The 4447-nt window shown below is 33.3% G+C and overlaps 1 pseudogene; it reads right to left on the bottom strand.

Moving 5' to 3' along the window:
• Positions 1-3204: 3204 nt before the first annotated feature.
• Positions 3205-4097, bottom strand: LOC141547065 (olfactory receptor 8K3-like; annotated as a pseudogene).
• Between the last annotated feature and the right edge of the window lie 350 nt (positions 4098-4447).

Below are 4447 nucleotides of genomic sequence, written 5' to 3'. Positions count from 1 at the left end.
CATGGTGGTGTGGATAGAATGTGCAAAACACAAGTAGGTTGTTTATGAAAAGATGACTGGGTATTAAGGGAAGATGACACCCTGGATCAGACCTAGTTGGTTTTATATACTACTATTTCATAGTCCTGGTAGGGCAAACATCATACTTATACCAAAATTGTCTAGGTTTCCTAAGAATAACCTTCTTGGTTTACATTTGCTTGACTCAAGATACACGTCCCTAACCACTCCCAAAATGGATATTATCTCTTTCAATTTCTATAATTAACTTTATCACTAACACTTGTCAGATATTTAGTGTGACATACAATTTTTGTCCCATATTGCCATTACTCTGGGAACTATAGACGCACAAGAAACACCAGTATAGATACTAGTCCAGATTTTGGTTGTATCGTTCCTTTTCAAAACAGACATGGCATAGTAGATATACGTCTGACATTGTTATTAGAAAGGGCTAAATTAAACTATTTTTTATGACTCATACAATCCATATAATGGTGGACAAAACATTCAAGCTCTTTCAGTCTTAATGTGTTTGTAAAATAAGATTACCCAGTTTCTAGGACCTGACAAACTGGATTAGGTATAAGATTGGCTACATGATAGAACAGATACATCTTGATAGGTACATGCTAAAAATATTAGATGTCCATCAATACATTTGACCAATGGAGAAGAGATGGAATTTAACTCCCTAGACAGTTATGATTTTCAAATTATTGTGTGTATGTGTGTGTGTATGTATGTGTATATGTATAGGTTGTTGTTATGGTTCTTTGACCATGAATCAAATGCTGGCCTATAAATTATGTCTTCATGTCATTTACTGTTAAAGTGAAAATTAGTTAACTTGAAAATACTTTCTTCAATTCCTACAGTGAATGGGGATAGTCTTTAGAAGAATTTATGTCACAGGATTGATGGGCTGCCTAATAGTAAATGCTGAAGAAGAATGTTACCAACTATAGACAACATCAGAAATGAAGAGTAGGTAAGGGAACCATTCAGGGAATTACAGAAATTACCAGTTTTAATGACAGAATGCTCATGAGCTAAATTAATTAGCTTTATCAGACTCAAGGGAAATTATGCATAAATGATTGGGAGGGAATACTGTAGCTCCCAAAGGGGGGGGAAAAAAACATGATGACTAAAAGAGGGGAAAAAAAATCCATGACAGTTCTTACTACATCTTGCATCTCATCAGTAGGCTATTGAAAGGCAAACCCTTCTCTTTATTGTCCATACTCCCATTGAGTCTAAACTGAGAATAAAGGTATTCCCCATTTCATCTATCTGTGAAGGAAACACTACATGAGAGTTAAAAACTGAATAACACATAACACTAATTCAGGCTAAGTGGCTAGTTTTAAAGACTGAACTCTTGTCTTCCTGTTCTCGCTTCTTCTTTCTGTTTTTCTGTCTCTCCATCTTTCTGACTTTTTCATTCTCCCTTCTCCCCACCCCATCACAGAGATATAAAATATAAAGACACACACATACAGAAAACACACACACAATATTAGTAGATTTTCTAAGCTATAAAATTTAAAACTATCACAACTATTAAAATTTCAGACTATCACATCGTTCATTCTTAACTCTATTTTGAACTGTTATCATCCAATTTTACAATGAAAAAACTGAAGGAGAGCAGTCAAGTGATTTGAGGAGTTTAAAACAGCTAATCAGTGTCAGTATTTCATTATGCAACTTGTAAACCCTATTCACTGCATAAATAGGCTGTCTAAAAGATGATTTTGATAATGTGATTAAAAATAATAGGGATATATTAAGTTTCTAAACTTAGGTTAAAATTTATCAGTTCAAAGAAGAGTTGAAGGAATGTGCTATATGTGTGCTACAACATCAATACAATAAAGAGCTAGGTGCAAAGTTGATTGAATTCTGTACAATATTAGAGTGAATGGATTTACCCAAAGCAAACAGTGTTAGACATTTTGAATTTTTAAAAGGTGATTTATGGAGCTATTTATGAGGGAGATAGAATAGGTAAAACATCTGACAAATGTATGGTAACTGACCAATCGACATTGCCTATATTAAAGAGTGGAGTAAATTTTTCTATTGAGAAGGAAGAAAAAACAATAGTGTTTTACTGATTGTCACCAAAAAAAAAAAAAAAAAAAAGATCCTGATAGATTCTTCATCTATATCTCAAGTTCTCTTTAGTAAACCATAACCTTATAGTTTACTTCCATGAATAAGAATCCATTAATAATAATAATGAAAAGTTGTGACAAAATATTTCTTGAAGTTTTTCAAAAGCTCTACCTCCTGAGGTAATCTTTAAACTTTGGAACAGATCTATTAGGAATTTTTTTCTTATCATAATCTGAATTTTGTGAAGGGATTTTATGAAAATTGATTAAAGTTAATTGGAAGTTTTAGTCAAAAGAATAGAAGGTTTAGGTTTCTAATGTGTGAACAAAAGTTGTGTCCCATTATATATATAATTGTGTCATTGAAGAGGGAATTCACTTATTCTGGTTAATGCCAAAAATAAGAAATAGGAATCTGGGAGAGATTTAAGAAAGGCAAATTTAGGCAGTGTTAAGAGAACAATTAAACAATGACACAATATTACAACAAAACAATTGTGGCAATCCCAAGACAAAATGGTTGGTTTCAAGATCTAGTTATACCTTGTAGAAAACACTAAGAAAAGACAAAGAAAAAAAGAAAGGAGAAAATGTAGAGAAATCTATCTCTTATTTAAATTCCTATCAATGACAAACATATAAGCAAAAGTCCTTGGTCTTTATTTTTGATCTTAGGGGTAGAAGTGAAATTGGATAGAACAGGATCTACACAATCTCTCCTCTATTTTCTCTACCACCAAAGGTGACTCTGGCTTGTCTTACTCCACCCCCAATCCTCCCCACAATTCTTTGTATACACCAAAAGATTGCACCAGCACAGAATGGTGGGAAGGGCCATTTTCCAAGCATATGCTAATAGAGTATTGTCCAATCAGTAATTAGTCTTAAGTGCTCGATTGTCCAATCTCAGTGCATCAACTCAGAGTTTCAGCCCTTTGCAGATGCCCTCCAGTACACTGAGGCCATGGATGCTATAAGTAAGTTTCAGCTAAGCTAAAGAGAAAATATAAAAGAAAGATTTACTCTTTGAAAAGGAGAGATATTTTAAAAAAAGACACTTGCATTCTTTCTCTAGGACTCATTTCAAGGCATCTTTCACCTCTTTATTTCTCAAACTATAGATCAATGGGTTAAACATGGGAATGATCAGGGTATAAAAGACAGCTGCCATTTTGTCTGTATCAAAGGAATGACTAGACTTGAGTTGAAAGTACATAAAAGTTAATGTCCCTTAGAATATAACCACCACTGTAAGATGGGAGCCACAGGTGGAGAAGTCTTTGCATCTGTCTTGAGCAGAGTTCATCCTGAGGATAGCCACAAGAAACAGTTCATATGAAACAAGAACAACCAGGAGAGAGAAAATTAAATTAAAAGAAGAAAGGCTCAGAATAAATAACTCTACATCCTTTGCATCTTTGCATAAATCAGTAAAAATGACTAACTGTATTAGATTTACAAAAAAAGAGGAATTAAAAATCTTAATTGTTGTCAACAGTGCTGCAAATGGGTTGTGGAAATATGGAATGGCAACTAAGAGATAGCACATTCTGTCTGAGATGATGACTATGTACAGTAGGGGATTACAGATAGCTACATAGAGATCATAGGTCATCACTGATAACATAAAAAAGCTCACTTATTATTAATGTTATAAAAATAACTAGCTGGGTTGCACATCCAATATAAGATATGACATTTTCCTCCATTACAAAATTAACCTACATTTTGGAACAAATTGTAGTGGAATATCCAAGATCAATAAATGCCAGATTCCTGAGGAAAAAGTACATGGGGGTTTTTAGGTGAGAATCAATCTTGGTCAAGATATCAAACCTAGATTCCCCAGAGCTTTGAATATATGATGAGGAATACAAGAAAAAGTAAGATCTATAGGTCAGGATAATTCGAGATGCCCATGAAAATAAATTCAATTATTTGAATTGATGAAGTCTCATTACAATTTTCCATTTCTTCCATCTAAGGAAAACAGTTTGATGTAAGCTCTTTGAATATAGGATACACCACTCATGAAAGATTAGGAGAGTAGAATATTTCCAAACTCCTTTCACTCTTAAATATAACATCAAGAAATTCAGTAAAGATTTCCTTACTTCACATAATGTTTCCTTAGTGTCTGTTCCAGAGACAGATTCCTTTGCTGTTGATGTGATGAGGTTGAACCTGGGCAAATTTTTGGTATATTTAATTATCATATTCAATGACACAAAACCATGTTATGTATACAAAGTTTATTTTTATGATGGTACCATGAACCACAATAATGTATCACAAAGAGATTGGTTTACTTACCATTATTA

This window comes from Sminthopsis crassicaudata, chromosome 6 (genome assembly GCF_048593235.1).
Source record: "Sminthopsis crassicaudata isolate SCR6 chromosome 6, ASM4859323v1, whole genome shotgun sequence".
NCBI classification, from domain to species: Eukaryota; Metazoa; Chordata; class Mammalia; order Dasyuromorphia; family Dasyuridae; genus Sminthopsis; species Sminthopsis crassicaudata.
The sequence above is the reverse complement of the archived record's forward strand: the minus strand, read 5'-3'. Positions and strand labels throughout refer to the sequence as shown.